At 46.5% G+C, this 19,810-nt stretch overlaps 1 long non-coding RNA gene across 1 annotated transcript; it reads right to left on the bottom strand.

Moving 5' to 3' along the window:
- Positions 1-10,003: 10,003 nt before the first annotated feature.
- LOC117802354 lies at positions 10,004-14,416 on the bottom strand. Its single transcript, XR_004625594.1, has 3 exons — positions 14,278-14,416; positions 13,339-13,506; positions 10,004-13,148 (listed from the first exon to the last, which is right to left on the bottom strand). It is a non-coding gene; the product is annotated as an uncharacterized LOC117802354 (long non-coding RNA).
- Positions 14,417-19,810: the final 5,394 nt, after the last annotated feature.

Here is a 19,810-nt window from a genome sequence, read left to right as displayed (position 1 = left end):
TTTGAAATTATATAAAAATCAAACATTACCCCAAAAAAAGTCATCAGAAAGGCTGTGATAACTATCACTGATGTTTGTAAATGGGCGATCACATATGGGTCCCTTTTATTAATGCATTTGAAGTTATTTAGCAAACGGCACTTTTTCAGAAACATAAATGCCAATGGAAAGTGATGTTTTCTTAATGGAAATAATAGCCCATTCCACTTTTTTAACAGTTTTATGGAGGTATGTACATACCATATAATTCACCCATGTAAAGTATGTATTTTAAGGCTTTTGATATATTATTAAATTTTTAACTATGGTGAAATATATATAACATAACATGTGCCATTGTAACCATTTTTAAGTGTATAATTCGGTGGCATTAATTATATTAACAATCCCTGACATCCCACTGTTTTTCTTACTAGAAAAAAAGTTGACTTTTCAAGTAAAGTGCTTCTAATTCTCTGCAGAGAGGATGAAATCTTTGCGTTTTGATACATATACAGTTTGTGAAAGATAAAGAAGGAATTAGAAGGGAGGGACGCCTGGGTGGCTCAGTCGGTTAAGCGTCTGCCTTCTGCTCAGGTCATGATCCCAGGGTCCTGGAATCAAGCCCCACGTCAGGTCTCCTGCTCTACACGCAGGCTGCTTCTCCTCACTCTGCCTGCCACTTCCCCTGCTTGTGCACTCTCTCTCTCTCTCAAATAAATTAAAATCTTCAAAAAAAAATTAGGAGACCTGAAAGCAAATTTAAAGCCCTCAGATCGCCTGCTGACCAGCCCTATGCATTGCAACTGTAAAAAAATTTTTTTTAATTATTTATAATTCCTACGATGAAAATACATACTTTTAAAATGTTTCATCCTTCTATGGAAAATAAATTTTTTAAAAGAAAAATCCCTCTTTGGGCTATAAGAAAAGTCAGCTATGTGAGTGGGTGTGTCCTCACAGTAATCTGCTGATATAATAAAATGGACTGATTTTTACTTCTGGGGTTTGGAGGGGGAGAACAATCCGCCACATTACATACACACACACATCCAGAAGTAAAACACAAATGTAGTTGCATTTTTACAAAGGTCCTCAATATCTTACTTACCCAGAGACAGCTGAACAGTGGGAATGTGAGTTATGGTGGCAGACGCCAAAGAGGGACCATGGGTAGCAAGGGGGCATGAGGCATAGTGAAGACAACCTTGAACCCGAACTCACGTACACCTGGGACTGGGACCCTTCTCTGGAGTTTACCAGCTAGGCGACCCAGGGCAGGTCACTTCTCTTCTCACGCCCCAATTTGTCCTGACCCGTAAGAGGGAGGGTATTGGGCAGCGTGTTTTCAGCTGCAAAGAAGAGAAAACCGAACTCAAAACAGCTGAGACATAAAGAGTCTTATGAGAGGTGGAAGGGAGGAGGGTCTGGGTGGGCTTTACCGGCTCCAGGCTGCCGTCAAGCACCCAGGTTCCTTCTGTCTTTCCGCTCTGCCAGTCTCTGCTCAGAATACCTGTGCCACCTCCAGCCCTGAAACTCAGACATAACACAGTCCAGCAGCCAAAGCGCAGAGCAGCAGCGCTAAGAGCAAGGAGAATCGTTCCTCCAGGCCCATCGACAGGCTTGCTTTTCCATCAGTGAGAACCGAGCCTGGTAAGTAAGCTGGTGATTTGCAAAGGGAGTGGCCCCCCAACCCTGTCCTGTGCTGCTCCCGGGTCAGGGAGTGGGGGATGGGGAGCAGGGCCCACCTTCTCTGAGGCCCGGGAAGGAGGAGGATAGGAACAAAGCCGAGGGCCAATATTCACACGGAAAAGAAGGCGGAGCAATTGGTGAGTGGGCAACCACCCGTGTCTGCTGCCTGGGCTTCAAAATAAAACCTAAAGTCTTGATGCAAAGATTAAATAAGATAAATAGGTTTAAGCTCTTTGTAAATGTTCAAACACAGGGCACATATTAATTATTGAAAATACAGAGTGTTCGGCACAAAGGCGGGAGTAATTTTGGTTTCTCCATGTTCGTATGCTAAATCAGATTAGCTGAAAACCAGAACTTTGCTTCCTCCTTTTCTTTTCTTCCTCTCTCCTTCCCTCCTTCTCTCCCTCCTTCCTTTCTGTCTTCCTCAAACAGTACCAGAGCTAGGCCAAGTAACTGAGATAGAGATAGTAATGAGGCAATGTCTCCTTCTAGTTGTTCCCAGTGCCAGGGAGCACTTACAACTAGGCTTCCAAACTAAGCGCCGACAGGACGGAGAGAAAAACACGAGAGAGCAGAGAGCCCAGCTCTGCCTGAGTGGTAATGTGTAGGTAGTAGCACTGCCAGATAAATTAATAGTACACCTAATCTGATTTCATATTTTTAAATATTTCAAATTAAAATTTGAATATAGCATGGGACATATTTATGCTAAAATAATTTCTCCGTGATTATCTCAAATTCACATTTAACTGGGCACCCTGCATTTTTGTTGGTTGTAAATCTGGCAATTCTATGAGTAGGGGGATGTTAGAAGAATTGAACTGAATACAGTTAAGTTGCTGTGACCAGAAAGCTGTAGGGGTGGGGTATGAGGGACGGGGGAGGTGGGGAGCGGAGAGATGGAATTGGGTTGTTGACTGGAGTTAAATGGAAAGGAATGGAGTTTCACTTGTTAGGGTGGAATAAAATACAGTGAAGTCAGCTGAGTTACGAGGCAGACCCAGTTCCGTCTCCGAATCGACGTTGTGCGCTTGGTTTACCCGGGGCTCGTGCTAAGCCCGGGGCACGTGTTATCTCCTTGCACCCACTCAGGGAGGACCAAGGTGAAGCAGGTGGGTTGCCCAGGATGCAAAACTTACAGGGACACTCCTGCTCAGGGCCATGCAAGGGTGTCCTCTCCCCAGCCCTGCGTCCCTTCAACAACCCGTGGCCCCATTTCACAGCTGAGAAAGCTGAGGCTTAGGAAGGCTTAGTGCTGTGTCCAGATTCACTAAATTCATCAGCGGCAGAGTCAGGAGGCAAACCCAAAAGGTCTGTGCCCATAACCCCCTCCGTGTACTGCCTCTCTGAGTGGAGAAATGAACCAGTCTCCCCTCCAGCCCACACTTCATACACGTGATTTCCTTTGTGTGGAATGGAATTCACATGACCTTTCTAATCCAGGATGAGCAAAGCCTCTGCACAGGACAGAATGGAGAGAAGTAACCTGCCTGTGGGGGGGGGGGGGGAGGGGAATCTACACACCCTTGCAACTGTGGCTGTCCATTGGCATGCCTGGAAAACTTGAAGAAATGCTAGCCCACCGCAGATCTCTAACATATAGCATCCACAGCATGGATATTTGGAAGCCTCCCCAGGTTGAAAGCTTCAAGGTTGAAAGCCACACAGACCCTTAGACTCCTGAATGTCTAGCTGATGAATTAACAGACGTAAACTCCAACTCTGAAGAGGGATTGTTTCTGCTTTCCCACTGGGCCCCCTGCCAAAGGCCTGAGAATCTTCAGGGGCCAAGTGGGCTAGGGAAGCTGGGGCCATGCTGAGGGCTGGGGAGCTTGGGCCTTCCTGTGTCCTGTAAACAACGAGGGAAGAAGATAGCAAGATGGGTGTTTAGATCCCAAACAGGCTTGTTTTAGTGTAGGCAAGACTGTGACATTTTTTAGTCCTGAATTTGGGGGTGGAGCCAAGGAGAAGGGTAGAAATATTACTAGTTCTGTTATCTTGCACCTCTGATGATACTCTTAGTAGAAATTCTTGCCTCCTTATCCCTGAAGCTGCCTCATGGATACACCCAGGACTAGAGGGAAGATCTGGAGTTGTGTAGAATCCTGCGTCCTGTCATGAGCAGTGAGAGGGTACGGGACCCAGGTGCAGGGAGGAGAGGTTTTCCACGCACCCCGGCTCAGCCAGGAGCAATGAGAGGGGCCTCAACAGGTCACGGAACTGGATCGAGCCTCAGTTCTGTCATCTACAAAATGAGGACAATGATTCCTCCTCTGCCTACTTCTTAGACTTGGTCTAAGCAGATTTAAAAGGGATACTAGTTGCAAGCCATGCTTGGGAAGTGTGGACACACATGCAACTACACATTTTTATGGCTCAAATTAGAATTTCATATGTCAACTCTGGGCCCTCACAGAAGGCTGTAAATATCTCTCTGAATACCTGAAAGGACTTTAAAAAAAAACAAAACAAAACAAAACAAAAAAACAAAACTTCGATAGTATTTCAGAATCTCTCTCTCTGTAAGCCTTTTAGTTATAAAACACATTAATTTATTTTTCCTCTCTATGTACTTTAAAAAGATACTCAAACTTTGTTACTTGAGGAAGGGTCCATAAATCATTCTAACATTTCCAGGGACTTAGTACTATACTATGCAGGTGTTCAAGGACCAGAGACAATAGCATCACCTGGAAGATGTTTAGAAACGCATGTTCTCTGGCTCTGCCCCAGATCTGTGGCTCCGAATCTCCATTTCAACAAAATCCCCAAGTGACTCGATGTACCTTTCAGTGTGAGAAGCCTCGTTCTAGTCACTAACTACAGAGTTTGAGAAAAGCTACGGGAAGAAATGATTCCTTTGCCTGTGATGTTGGAGAAGCACTCACTCAGAAAAGCTTCCAGAACCTTATGTCGGGAGGACTTCTTACGCCTACAGGGAGGACAAGCACCCAGTGTGGCACGACATCTCCGGAGACAGGTGAAGAGGTGAGAAAGGGAAACCAGAAGGCAATCGTGACGAGGGCCAGGCTCTGTGCACGTAACCACCTGCAAGACCGACTCCATTACCCCATTTCCCAGGTTAAGGAGCTGAAGTTGATAAAAAGTGAGTAACTCTGGGCGCCTGGGTGGCTCAGTGGGTTAGGTGTCTCCCTTCAGCTCAGGTCATGATCCTGGGGTCCTGGGATCAAGCCCCTCATCAAGCTCCCTGCTCATCTACTCTCTGTCTCTATGGATATGCCTATTCTGGAAATTTCATTGAAATGGAATCCTACAACCTGTGGTCCTTAGTGACTGGCTTCTTTCACTTAGCAGATGTTCTCAAAGTTCATCCCTACATTAGCATGAAGTACTTCATTTCTTTTCATCGCCATTAACCCGCCATTGTATGGGTCTAGAACATTTTGTTTGTCCACCAGTTGATGGACATGGAGGTTTCTCCTTTTTGGCTATTTTGGATAATGCTTTTTGGCTATTTTGGATGTGGACATTGGTGTGTGATCTAGTGGCTGTATGCTTTCAGATCTCTTGGGTACCTACCTAGGCGTGGCACATTCTAGGTCTTACGGTAACTCTATGTTTAACTTCTTCAGAAACTGCCAAATGGTTTCCAGAGAATCTTTTCACTATTTTGATACTATACTTGATTTGAACAAGATCAGAGTTTAGTTAAAGAGACTCAGGCAGCCATGAAACTGAATAGACAAGAAATAGAAATGATTCCGTGAACTTCAGCCCAAACTACATCTGCAAAGTGGGCAAAAAACCAAATTTGACCAGAACCCAGGAAAGCCAGTAGTCTAAGGGCCTGTGACTGTTGATGACAGAGCACAGGACCCTGGAGACCTGGGCTCAAGTCCCTGCTTGCTACTAACCCACTGTGTGACCTTGGGTAACAGCCTTCCTCTTTCTGGCCTCTGTTTTCTCATCTACACACTGAAGTTATATCTGAATGTGTTCTCTCTCCCTGTACTTCTGTGTCCATCTTCGGCCTTCCCGCATCTCTGTGGCTCATGCTCCGGGCGATAGGGGGATTTTCTGATCTCGAGATTCACCCTGCGGCTCCAGAAGCCTTGGGGAAGTACAGGAATGACAGGTGCCCCCGGGGAAGTACGGGAATGACAGGTGCCCCGGGGGACCTTCAGGAATGATAACAAGTCAGGAGGGTTTTCCTCTCGTGGGCTCGGTGGCAAGGAAAGTCTGATACCACAGGGACCGATGGCACTCAGCACGGTGGACTGAACGATGTGAGCCCCCAGTTCCTGCATACTGTGAAAACGAGGTTGGAATCCACCTGCACTGAAAGAATAAAACCATAGCAACCCCCTCACCAAACTCCACATGTTTAAGCTTGCTTTGTAAAAAGTATTTATTACAAATTATTCATTATAAAAGCTCTAGGCACTCATTATAGAAAGTTAAAACACAGAAAAACAATGATGAAAAGAAAAAGCACGGGCATCTGGGTGCCTCAGTCGGTTAGGCATCCCACTCTTGATTTTGGCTCACTTCATGATCTCAGGGTCCTGAGATCAAGTCCTGCTGTTGGGCTCTGTGTTCAGCAGGGAGTCTGCTTGGGATTCTCTCTCTCTCCCTCACCGTCTCCCTTTCTCCCTCTTGAAGGAGGGAAGGAAGGAGGGGAGGAAAGAAAAAATCAAACATAATACTACCATCCAAAAATAACCACAATTTATAATTTAATGTTTGTCCTTCTATTCTTAAGATCTTTATATTTTTAATTACTAACTTGGTATTTTACTCTATAGTTTTCTATTTTTTCCACTTATTCCATGTCAATAACAAGTCCATGTCATTAATGATTTAAACGATTACAGACTATTTCATTGTATAGACACACTATTGTTTATGTAGCCATTCATTTGTTATTAAATATTTATGGGGGGGAGGTCCCTAAACCTTGTCTCTGAAAATAAACAATGTCCGTCTTTGGGAATCCCAAGCACCCTAGCATTCAAAGCCTTTTACGATTTAACTCCTACCTGTCTTTACATCCTGCTGCCATAACTCTCCAACGCAGGCCAGATGTCCAGCCTATATGCACTGACAGAGCTGTCCTGGGTGTCCAAAGGGGGTTAAATTGATCAGCAGCCATCTCTAACTGCTGTCCTGAGCAGCAACCCCCCCACCTCAGGATCCCACCGCAATCCCTCCCCAGGAACCTCCCCCAGATCCAACCCCTGAGACTCACCTGGCCAGTAATCATCCGTACTGGTCAGTGCTGCCCTTTACCAGTGTGAACTCCTGAGCTTCCCACCTTCCCCAGGGTGACCCCTCTGTCTATGCTTCTTCCTCCACCTGGAAAATCGTTCTCATTCCTCTGCCTCTGGCTACATTTTCCCAATCCTTCCAAACCTGATTCAGGTCCCCTTCTCCATGAAACTTTATCCAGCTACTCCAGGTTAGTGCCATCTCTTGGTCCTACAAACTCCTCCAGTCTTCTGAGTGTTATTTCATGTTTACTGATGCTGTCAGAATCCTGTTGATGTGGCGTTTGCCATTATACTTAGTTATTCGGATTTTCATACCTGCTCACTTTTCTCCCAGCCAGATCCTGGGGTCCTCTGAGACAGACATGTGTCTGCAAATCCCCCTTGCTCTCTGGCGCCGACTGTCCTGTTTTACCATGCTGTTGCCTCTTCCTAGACACACCGGAAAACCACGTCCTCATCTCCCTTGCTGGGATGTTGGGACCGTTTGAGTTCTAACCAAGAAAATGTTTGCGGAAGAGTCACGCGTCTCTTCAAAGTTCTCATGCGAGACTTCAACCCTCTTTTCTCATTTCACAGGAGCCAGGAGGGCAGAGATGGAGGCCGAGATGGGGGTAGCCTGGGTCCCCGAAGCACCGCACAGAGGACAAGGGCTCAGAAGGCCACTGAGCTGCGTTGGACGGTAATGTGAGCAAGATTAAACCTTTAACACGTTAAGCCACTTCGGTTGGGAGTTAGTGCCCCCGGCCTGTTTTGACTTGGCATAGAGGCTAAGAAAGGTGTTTACACTTTTAAAGGGGTATAAACAAACAAAATACAAGAGATGCGTGTGGCCCGCCAAGCCTAACATACTTGCTCTCTAGCCCTCGACAGCAAATTTTTGCTGAACCCTAGAATAACCCTCCGTGGCACCCAGTGCCCTGCGAAACCCACTCATAGCACATCCTTCCCAAATACACTGTTTGCACAGTGTGTGAGGTTCTGTACCTTGTTCATGCATTATTGCCTCTGCACCGTTATTGGTATTGTGCAAATAAATGTGGAATGAATTAAGGACTATGGACGTACCTCCCCCCTGTGGGTGCACTTAGTGCTGGCTGTCCTGGAAAGCAGAGGTCACATAAACTTAAGAGTGAAAGGTGTACCAAGTCCAGTTTATATACCACCTACACCTACTTGGCTCTCCAGCCTTTCCTGTTCTAGACCTTGACCCCTCTCCCTGCTTCTTGGCTTGAATGGTCCTGGCAGAGCTCACACTGTTTGTGAGCTCATCAGGTCCCAGGAGCCACCACCATCCCCTCTGCTCCAATGTCACTGGTTACCTCAGCCTCCTCCAAGGACAAGGGCCAAAGTGCTGGACGTTTCCATCCTGGCCAGGACAGCAAGAATCACAGCAGCTCAGACACCCAGAGCTGAGCTGACCTGACTCATGGAGGCCTTGACTTCTCCAGAGGCTGCCCAGAAGCCTCAGGGATGACACCAGAAATGCAGGGGGCTCAACATCCCATGGGCAAACTTTGATTAGCGAGAGACAGAAAGTGGGAAGGTACTGGTAGAGAAGGTGTTCTTGTCTCCTCCAGGGATCCAGATGGCCTCTCCAGAGAAATCTGGCATGACCCCACAACCCACTACCCCACAATTCAGGAGCACCATCCAATATCTGCCCTTCAGTCCTCCCTGCCTCTCTTCCCTCTTCCCCTCACTGCGGCAGTCCTAGGTGAAGCCCGCCAATAAAGCGTCAGTGCATGAGCTCGGCGGCAGGCTCTGTTTTCTGGAGAACTCAAGCTAAGACAAAGGGAAACAAATATTTGTGGATTCCTATTATGTGCAAACACAGCAACCCTTACCTATGTTACCTCATTTCATCCCTACAAAAGCTGTAAGACAGTGATTGTCACCTGGGTCTTACAGAGGAGAAAACTGAGGTAAGAAGAAACAAGGCAGCTATTAACTGGCAGAGATGGAAGGGAACAATGAAATGGAATGTTCAAACAGGCAAAGGGCACCATGCCTCAATCTTCCATGTGCTACCTCTCGTGGCCCCCTAAGTGTTGGGGTCCTTTGAGGAGCCCATAGTTCCATCACCGGTTCCATGCTGCAGAGGTTTTGGGCAGTGTCTGACCCGATAGCAAGCTGTTGTGAGGGGTCCCCCAAAAGACCATACAGAATCAGGAGGGATTCCAGCAAAGGAGAGCAAGAGGTGGGAGGACAGGTTTGAAAGACTGGCTAGGAAGCATTCATGTGGTTCCTCCAAAAATGAGAAGAGAGGCCTCAGCGCCAGCAGCTCAGGCCTAGGGAGAGGCTGGGTGAGGGCAGGAGGGTGTCAGCCAATGGGGAGGTGCTGCCCCTGCAGCCTGCTGGGAGATAAGAGTGGCTGGGGCAGGAGCCAGGCACAGCTGAGCAGAGCCGAGGGCCGGGCTGCCCCACTTCTGAGCTGGGCAGCCTGCAGGGAGCTCCATAGCTGGTGTAGAGGCGCCTCCTAGGGGCCTGAGGCCACTGGAGAATGCAGGACATGAGGGCCTTTGAGAGCCAGACCTGCAGTGCCCACCAGCCCTCTCCGTGCACAGAGTCTTTCTCTTAGCATCTGTTAGAACTCAAAGCCCTCTGCACTGAGAGGAGACCCACTAGAATAGAAATAACCTCGGGCTTACATTTATGGAAAGATTCAGGAGCTTGGGAGACAGAACGGTCCTAAGAAAGACACTTGGAATTTTTTAACTCACAGAAGGAAATGTGGGAGATTATTTTTCTGACCTCAGGTGAAAAATAATTTATTTGAAAGAGAGAGAAAGAGTGAGTGCACAAATGGGGGGAGGGGCAGTGGGAAAGAATCTTAAGCAGACTCCCCGCTGAGCACAGACCCCCCCCCAACACAGGGGTTCAAACTCACAACCCGTGAGATCATGACCTGAGCTGAACCCAAGAGTCAGATGCTCAAGTGACTGAGTCACCCAGATGCCCCCCAAAATAATTTCTTTTTTTTTTTTAAAGATTTTATTTATTTATTTGACAGAGATAGAGACAGCCAGTGAGAGAGGGAACACAAGCAGGGGGAGTGGGAGAGGAAGAAGCAGGCTCATAGCAAGAGGAGCCTGATGTGGGGCTCGATCCCACAACGCCAGGATCACACCCTGAGCCAAAGGCAGACGCTTAACCGCTGTGCCACCTAGGCGCCCCCCCCCAATAATTTCTTAAGACACCAAAAGGCAAAGGAAAAGATGGAGTTTTACTGCACTAAAATAAGAACTTCTATTCATCAGAAAAACATCCCACACAGAGTGATGAGCCAAACCAGAGACTGGGAGAAAATCACCACAACACACACAACTGACAAAGAATTAGTGTCCGGAATCTCTAAAGGACTGCTGCAAATCAATAGGAATAGACAGCTTAATTCTTTAAATGGGCAAAAAACATGAACAGGCATCAGAGATAAAGACAAAAGGGCCTCTTGCATATGAAAAAGATACTCAACCTCCTTAGTAATAAAGAAATGCAACTCTAACCAAAACGGACGGTGCCACTGAGCTGGCTGCAGCTGGTTATGGGGTCAGGTGGGATTTCTGTGGAGATGCAAGCACCTTACCTGCCGGCACCTTCCTACTTCCTATCTCTCACTAGTTAAAGTTTGCCTTGTCCACAGTTACCAGGTTGGTGGAAATTTAAAAGGTCATCAAGTGCAGGGGCAGAGGTATAGAACAATAAGAATTCTCATACACTGTTGGTGGGAGCATTAAGTGGTGTAACCAGTCGGAACAGTACGGCCTTATGTTGTAAAATTAAAGACTACATGCTCTGTGAGCCAGCACTTCCACTTCTAGATACACATATGCAACAGGAGACCTACGCAAGTATTGTTTGTCATATTCCCGAGCTGGAAACAACCCGAACGTCCATTTGCTGTAGGACAGATAAGTAAATGATAGTACATTCCCGCCATGGAATACTATACAGCAGTGATAATGAATGAGCTGCAGTTGCATCTGTCAGCACAGGGATATCATGGATGCGAAAAGCAAGTTCTAGAAAAATACTTATAATACGATCAATGCCCCTTCTAAAAGTTCGGAGACAGGAAAAACTAATCTATTTCTTAGGGATAATCTGTATGTGAGGCAGCTATTTTTCAAAAGCACAAGAAAGATTGACACAAAGTGAGGCTATCAGAGGCAAGGGGAAGCATCTGGGGAGGACACGTAGGGGCTTCACTTTGGAGACTAGGGATTCTTATAGGTCAGTATGTGTTTTAGTTGTATGAATGAACTTTTCACCAAAACTTATTTAAGAACAAGAGCTGGGTTTTTTTAAGGGTGGTCAGACAAGCCTCAGAGGGTATTTTCTATGTGGCTGATGCATCTGGAGGGACTGAGGATACAACATCAGAGCTGGGGTAGGGGACACTAACAGGAACAGGGGGCTTACCCCATGACAGGGTCTAATATGCACACTCTCAATGGGCATCAAATGCTGCCTTGTCAACAAGCCAAGAACAAACTGAGGGGCTGAAATTCTGAGTGATCATGGATTAGAACTTAGTGTTGTACCCAACAGTCCCTGTGAGACATTTGTATGGTGTTTCACAATTTACAAAGCCCTTCTGTAGGAGTTAACTCAGTCGGTTACCATCTTCCCCCTCAGAGGTAGTTGGAGAAGGTTATTTTTATGCCTCTTATAAAGGGAAAGAAACCAAGTCCCCGAGAGGTGCTGTGACTTGCCTGAGGCCACACAGGCAGCACTAGGTCAAGTGCTGGACCTGCTGTAGCTGTTGTCTATCCATTCTCAGGGTGGGAAACAGATTCTACCACAAGTCTCCCACCCCCCACCGCCCCCCCAAGCCCGCACCATGCCCTCTCCCCTCCAGCCACACCCTTCCCTGCCCCCTTGTACCTTCCCACCCACGAGGACTACTTCTCTGGCCTTGAGTTATAGTCCCCTGTGTCCCAATCCTTAGGATTCTTCTATTTCTTCTTCCCTAAGGAATTTCTCCAGATGCTTCTCTTCCTTGTCTTTGGTGCCTTTCCATGGATTTCGATCTACCGCCTACTATACGTCACAAGTTTGTTGACACATGTCCACACTATGACATCCATGAGGTGGCACCCAGGGACACAGATCCTACAGAGAGCTCTAGCGGGTACAGTTGTTGTCAGTGGAACACATAGCATGAGTGGTTTGGAGAAACTTCCGGGGGATTCTGATTGACCATTCCAGGTGCCCCCCAGCCACCATCCAACCCCATTTGAGGGTCAGTGAGTAACATCTTAGCTGTGGGGGCTCGTGGAGTTACCTGACCTCTCTGGGCCTCCGTTTCCAAATCTGTTACCCCACAGGTGTTTTTAAGAAATAAAATGAAGGAGTACGTACTACATAGGATGTGTTAATCAAATGTCAGTTCCTTCTTCACCTAATCATCCCAGAAAATAGTAGTGAGGTATTAAACCAAAAGCCTTTCTGATGGAGTCCAATCGTCCGTCTTCACAAAGGCCTAGTTTCTAACATTTCCAGTCTCCTCTTAGGAGAAGGACTTGTGCTCTGGCCAAGTATTTTCTCTACTGCTCAGGCCCCTATGAGGTGTGGTACTTTGAGTTCCCAGAGAGGAAAGGCCCAGAGTTCTTGTTGGAGGCCATGTAGGAAAAGGAAACCAACTCCCCACACAGAAAGCGTTCCCAGAGCTGTATTCTGGAAATCATCCAGGCTGGGAAGAGGTGGACAATTGGGGGATGGAGCCTGGAAGGCGAGAATCGCAGGTTCATTTATATTCAAATTCAGGACAGATGACAGCGTGATGGGGTCCAGGAACCAGAGGTTCTAGCTTCCGTGTAAGCTCAATCAAGTCACTTCACTTCTCTGGGCCAGGGCTCTGGGCCACAGCAGAAAGACCTTTCCAAAGGAAACGCTCAACGATGCTTTGTACTCTTCAGAGTCACCAGGAAACCAAATTAACTCTCCAATCACATAATTTTCATTTGCATTATTGTAACCTGGGCTGATGTCCAATTCTTTTATAAACAGTGGGCAATTATGTCATTTCCACTATTGAGTCAAGCACAGCCGAGGGCGTCCCAGAATCTCTTCCCTCACTTAGTAGTTCTGGGCAGCAGAAGAGACTTGCACTCTAGATTCTGGAACGGCTGAGCTTTCTTAGGAAGCTTCCAGAAGGAGTTATTAACCCAATGAATAATGCAGCAAGTACCGTTCTGACTCCCTAGGCTGCAATACTGCAGTCTTCTGGTGCTTTTCTCTTTTCTAAGGAAAGAACCAAATGTTTAACTGCAATATGAACTGACATTTCACAAAGGAGCAATTATAAATAGTACACATGCAAAAAAGAACCTGCCCACTAGTATTCAAAGAAATGCAGATTAAAGAAAATTTGGGACCCTATTTTAAAATATTAATTCTTAAAAATGTGCTAAAGTAAGAATATTCAGTGTACCTGGTGTTGCAGCAGAATTGGCTCACTTATATAATGTTGGAGGCATTATAAATTAGTAACAGCTCTTTGGGGAAGTGCTATGGCAACACATAGATGAACCATATCCACGATTATTGAAAAGTGATGATAGAGATCTGCATGAAGAAGTTAACGTCAGCAATTTCTGTTCTAGAAAAAGAAAAGGAAAAAAACTGTCTAAGCCGAAGGGAATTGCCACACAGATTTTGACAGAGCCACTCCTGAGCGGTAGGGCTGTGAGGGTGATTACGGAGCTTAACTAGCAACACAGAGAAGTGTTCGTTAAAGTACCCATAACACACTTCAGGATAACGTGCATTATGGTTACAGCTTTTTAAAATGAGCATACGGGGTGCCTGGGTGGCTCAGATGGTTAAGCGTCCGGCTCTTGATTTCGGCTCAGGTCACGATCTCAGGGGCCTGGGCTTGAGCCCCGCGTCAAGCTGGGCGTGGAGTCTGCTTAGATTCTCTCTCTCCCTCTGCCCCTCCCCCCACCTCTAAAAATAAAATAAAGTAATAAAATAAAATGTACATACAAGTATATAAGGGCTGGAAGGTGTTGAAATACAAGTAGCTGTAGTGTTTGGGCAGTGAAATGTGTTTTAAATTTTTCTTTTCAGATGACATTTTGTCTTCAGTTAAAAGGAAGTGTATTAGTTAAAAAATCCATCTTATCCCCAAACTTCCCCCCCACACACACACTAGACAGTGAGACCAGGAACCCTGCTGGTTTTGTTCAAATGTGTTTACTGAAACACTTGTCTGGCACAGATGAGGTGCTCTGTAAATATTTGTGGACTGAACGACCACTGCTGTCTCTAATCAGCATCTGATAAATCCCTAGCAGAGACCTCCTGTTTTTGCAAAGATGCCCTTGCCAGCACCTTCCCCGTCTCTAAAACCAAAAACACCATCACTTACGCGCAGCTGTTAAAACTCAGTATCTAGGGGTGCCTGGGTGGCTCAGTTGGTTAAGTGTCTGCCTTCGGCTCCGATCATGATCCCGGGGTCCTGGGATCCAGTCCTGCTTTGGGCTCCCTGCTCGGTGGGAGTCTGCTGCTCCCCCTGCTTGTGCACGCGTGCTCGCTCTCTCTCTGACAAAATCTTCTAAAAAAAAAAAAAAAACCAAATTAATAAAATAAATCTCAGCATCTTCTCTTTCCCAGAGTTTCAGTGGCAGAAGGAGGACATCACCTTAAAGCCACCACTGACACCAGGGCCAGTGTAGGTGGGGAGAACCTCCCCCTTCCTCCAGCGGCTTCACCCTTAGGGCAGATCTTCACAGGGACACGAGGGGGAGCAGCTTGATGCCCAGAGTCTTCTGGATACTAGCTCTTACCACCAGAAGGTGGCAGTCTACACACTTCCTTATGGGGCAGGACCAGCATCTTCCACAGTGCCATTGTTCAGCGGCGGGCCATGGTGAGGGTGTGACCCGCTGGCCAGGGCCTCAGGCCAAGGTCAGGAGCAGATGGAGGCGATCAATGCTAACTGTGCCTGATACTATGACAGACGGCATCTTTCGTTGTACAGTTGGGAAAACCAAACTCCAGAGAGACCAAGAGATTGCCAAAACCCCCAACCCCTAGTAAAGGAGCATTGCCCAGACCAGGGCCCAGCTCTCCTTACTCCCATACCTATCCCCTTTCCACAACACCAGATGCCTCCCAGCTCCCCAGCAGCACTAGTCTGAAAAAGTGGGCAAGGGTATTTCTAAACCAGGAGTTAAATGCTTTTTACATCAAGTTATAAAATTGATCATACCTTTGACATTGGAACACCACTTTGGGAGATGTCTATTTATAAATATATAAGACGTGCTATAAATATGTAAATTTTGTGTATTATACAATATAAAAAACAGAGGTACATACAGAGATGCTTAGAATTGAGCTTAATATTATAGTTAAAACTGGAGGCAGCCCGGATGCCTGGTCCTGGCAGAAGTTGGGAATATTGTCCTGAGGTCATTATACTGACGCTGGGGAGATCAGACCTGATGTCCGCCTTGTCACATGGGCACTATCATGCTGGTTGTTACAATACTGAAATATTTCCATATTTATTTCCATACGGGTTGGCATATCAGTTGGCAGTGTCCTCCCACTCCCCAGCCTCTGGGCTTCTCCTCTAGGACCCTCCTGGTTCTCCCCATCCAGCAACTACGTGGTGAATGCCTGGCCCAGCAGGACCCTCCAGGGCCCTACCCTGTCAGTGGTCAATACACATACTAGAACCAGTTCTTTAATATTTTTTTAAACCTCCCCTGGCTAAGATTCTGTACTGTCACATAAAGGAGACCTTGTTTTGGAATGAGACAAGCAATACAGGGATAGGTAAAGAGAGCAACTATATGACTTAGTAAAAGGAAGTAGAACTTGGTATAATGACCTTAAGGAATAGCAATGAGCCATATTTATATTTGTATAAAGAGGAGCTTCTAAGAAGCCACAGAATTTGTAAATATTTGATAAATTAGTGAATGGGAGATTTGGCAAATATTAACAGTTGTCTGCTCAACAGCTTTTCCCCCTCATTCCTCCTAAAAGAAAATTGCAATTTTGTTCAGTCTCATCCTACGCTTCTGACAATCAAGTGCTATGGGGAAGGTTGGGTCCCGGGGTCTGGGAAAGGGGGCGGTGCAAATCTAAATCGCCTAAGCCAGGCTCAGCAGCCCATCTCTCTTGCCAAGCGGTAGATTTTTGCGCGGGCCGGTCATGCAGCTCTGACCAGTGAGGTAGAAGGGAAGTCAGCTGGGAGGATTCTAGCAAGACTTTCTTTGCCCGTGTAAATGGTAAATGGTCCATGGCAGGAATGTCCCCTTTGTTTCCTTTGAGGATGTCTTGCTTAAAACTAAGGCGAACATCTTGCATCCCCAAAGGGAAAGCTGAGAGAATTCTATAGAATATGACTCTTAGCCATGACATCTTCGAGCTGCTTAATTAATCACCCCCAGAGTTGCTCTACAGCCTTCTTGCTATTGTTCAAGCCACTTTAGTTGGATTTGCTGGTGTTTGTAGAGTCCCACTAGAATGTAAACAGTTTGTTCACCACTATATCCCTATTATCTATAACACCGCCTGGTACATAGTAGACCCACCACACATATTTGTTGAAAGGAGAAATGAGTAAAAAGCATCCTCGTTGATGTAGGAGGGTGTTAAGTTTTTTGATGGTCTTGGTGTTAGATTTTTCCATTTGATGAAAGTTATCGACTGTCTTTTGTCTCCAGGGCATTCGTGTTATGGAAAGTGGCAGACAGAGCCGGATTTGAATCTGGCTCTGCCACTTACCACTCAAGTACCCTGAGGCAAATTGCCCATCCTCACTGAGCACACGTGGAAAATGAGCACACACGTCTAAATCACAGGGGTGCTGTGAGGCATAGATGAAAAGCAGCCGCAGAGCCAGGCACGTGGGAGGGGCCCGGCTGGTGTTTGTTCCTCACTCCCTGTGTCTCCACATTCTCAGGTAGTGGGATGCCAGGGTGAATCCGGCCGACTCCCTCCTTGGCCCTGAGAAGGGCCTTGCTGGCCAGCGGAAGAGTTAGACATATCAACAGTCAACCAGTGACCAATGTTAACAACACCAGAAATGAGACCATGACATCATATACATCCTGATATGACACACTGCGATGAACACGGCATCACCTATGGGATTCTCCAGCCAAATCGGTACAACGTGAACCCGTCATGAGGAAACGACCGACAAACCTAAAATGAGGTACTTTCTATGAAATAACTGGCCTAGACACTTCCAAAAATGTCAATTGTCATAAAAGACCAAAAAAAAGGAAATCTTCTAGATTAAACATTGAGAGACATAACTAAATGCAGTGCATGACCTAGGACTTTCCTTTATTATAAAGGACTTCATTGGGGTAATTTGTGAAATCTGAGTGAGAGTTGTATATCAGGTGATAATTGATAGCAAAGTTAATTTCCTAATTTTGGTAATTGTTCTGTGATTAGATAAGAGAATGTCCTTGATTTTAGAAAATATACGCATTGAAAAAGTAGAGGGGTATAACGTCTGCAAGTAACTCACAGTTTGGAAGAAACAAAATTATACATCCAGATGGATGGATGGATGGATGGACAGACAGGTAGATATAGAGAAATAAAGGCAAATATGGCAAAACATTAATATTTAGGGGATCTGGGTGAACAACGTATGAGAATTCTTTGTACTCTTCCTGCAATTTTTCTTTAAGGCTGAAATTATGTCAAATAACATTACAAAAAAATTTTAAGCAATAGTAGAGCCAAACCTAGAAGGAAATGAGGAATTCTGGGGTTGGAAGGGAGGAAAAGGGAATTCCAGGCCAAGTGGAGACTTAGGAAAACATTCAGGAAGCCACTCGAGCCTGGTGGGCCCATTTCACAGAAAGCTGAATCTGAGCAGGTCCTGGAATGAGGTGTCAGGGCGCTCCAGGCAGACAACAGGAGGAAGGCTTTCCAGTCAGTGGCCAGTAAGTGTGAGAGAACAGGGCGCTGGCAGGCAGGAGTTAGATGTGGCCGAGGCCCTGGCAGGAAAGCCGGGTGTGTAGGTTGGGGCAGAACCGCAAAGGAATATGAATGCACTGCACAGGCTGGGACTTTATCCCGTAAGCAGGGAGGGAATGATGAGAATAGATGTCCGGCACAGAGGGAAGGAGGAATGGGGGAAGAGCAGGACAGAAGCCAGGGAGGCCCGGCACGTCTGCAGCACTTGGAGGTGAAAGATGTTGGGGCCTGAATTGTAGGTTTCCCCAGCTACTCAAAAGTAGAGTGTTACCATGAAACCGTTCATAAGCCAAAATGGTGTAAAGTGAAGCAGCGGTTACCATTGGTTTATATGGGAAAAAATCGTGAGCCTTCCCAGATCCCCAAAATAAGCTCTCTTAGGCCTTTCTTAGGACACATCTCGCTAACAGAAGCATAACATAAATCAAGATAAAGCCCAGATGGTCACAGGCACAGTTCAAAGCTATGGCGCTTGCTGCGGAGATGCTGGGTGCAGTTCCCCGGGAAGGAGCTAGGTGGCGCCACTCCCAGTGCTCGGGTGCGCGTTGCCTCTATAATGGCTGGTGCAGAAAAAAACACTACATGCTAGTCTCACTTTTCGCATTTTTTTTCATAAAAGTGAAAATCCTCTTTGGATCTCTTTTGGTTTGTGAAAATAGATACTAATGTAGGCCTTCGTTGAAAGCAAAGCAGTGTAACACAAACTTTCAAAAACCGGGGATACCTGTGATGGCTTCTGGCCAGAACCAGAAAGGTCGTATTTATGTTTAGGTCTCCGGAGGGCAAACTGGAATCCCATTTTGGTGCTCTGATTCCAGTTTGCTCTGCATTGCAGAGGCCACAGGACTCCCCTCCAGGGTGAAGCAGACATGGACATGTGGACATTCAGGAATGGAGGGCCACTAGCTGTCTCAACCTAAAAGGCCTTTGCTGAATCCAGAAAACCACCTACATTCCCTGTCCCAGCCATCTTGGTCTCTTACAAACCCCACAGTGCCTGATTTCCCAAGATTTCAATGTGTTCTGCATGTGGGTACTGTGGCCACTCCTGCCACGTTTCCCCCCAAGAGGCTAAAGACCTGGTCACAGACTTGACTCCTTTTATTGCACAATGGTTGGACATTTTCAAATCAAGTCGAGTCAGTTCATTCATGTAACACTCCGCAAATATTTGCCTGGTGCTACTGTGTACTTAAGGGACTTAACCAAAAGGAGAAAGGAAAGTGGGCAGGGCGAGGAAACAGCTAGGTTGTATTAGGACAAGAGTGGTTTCCCTGTCCGGTTTTCACTCAGTGTATGCAAATTAGATTGGGATTTGTTTGGCCTTAAACTTGAAGGGAATTGTTATCTTTAAGTCATTCCTTGCTTAGCCCCGAGATAGGAAGTAGCGCTCTGCACGGCATATCGAGAACGCCTATGGAGCAAACGATCTGTATACGGCCTGAAGATCTTCCTTAGATGCATCTAGCATTCTTACTCACCAGGAGCTTTTACGTCCTCGCGGTGGTTGTAATGGTCGTGATGACAATGAGCAGGACTGTGCGCCAGGCCCTCTGCTCTCCGCGCATTCTCTCCACACCTAACCGCCTAACTGCACAAGTTGGGTGTTCAACTCTTGAGGAAGTCGGGGTTCAGTGAAGTTGACGGATTTGTCCAAGGCCGCACTGCCATGTAGGGGCAGAGCCAGGATCTGAATTCAGGTCTTCTTGTGTCTAAAGCTCATGAGCATTCCACCGTCTTGCCATCTCCCACCAGTTCAACATGGAAAGGGAAGTTCAGCTAAATTAACAGAAGTATCTGCTAAGTTGGTGGTCCTCAAACTTTAGCACGTCCCAGAGGCACCGGGAGGGCTTCGTGCTTCGTAGAATACAGATGGTTGGGTCTCACCCCCACCCCGCCCCGGAGCTTCTGATTCAGTAGGTCTGGGGTGGGTTGCGCTGATCTGC

The sequence above is a fragment of the Ailuropoda melanoleuca genome, chromosome 5 (assembly GCF_002007445.2).
Source record: "Ailuropoda melanoleuca isolate Jingjing chromosome 5, ASM200744v2, whole genome shotgun sequence".
NCBI lineage: Eukaryota > Metazoa > Chordata > Mammalia > Carnivora > Ursidae > Ailuropoda > Ailuropoda melanoleuca.
The sequence above is the reverse complement of the archived record's forward strand: the minus strand, read 5'-3'. Positions and strand labels throughout refer to the sequence as shown.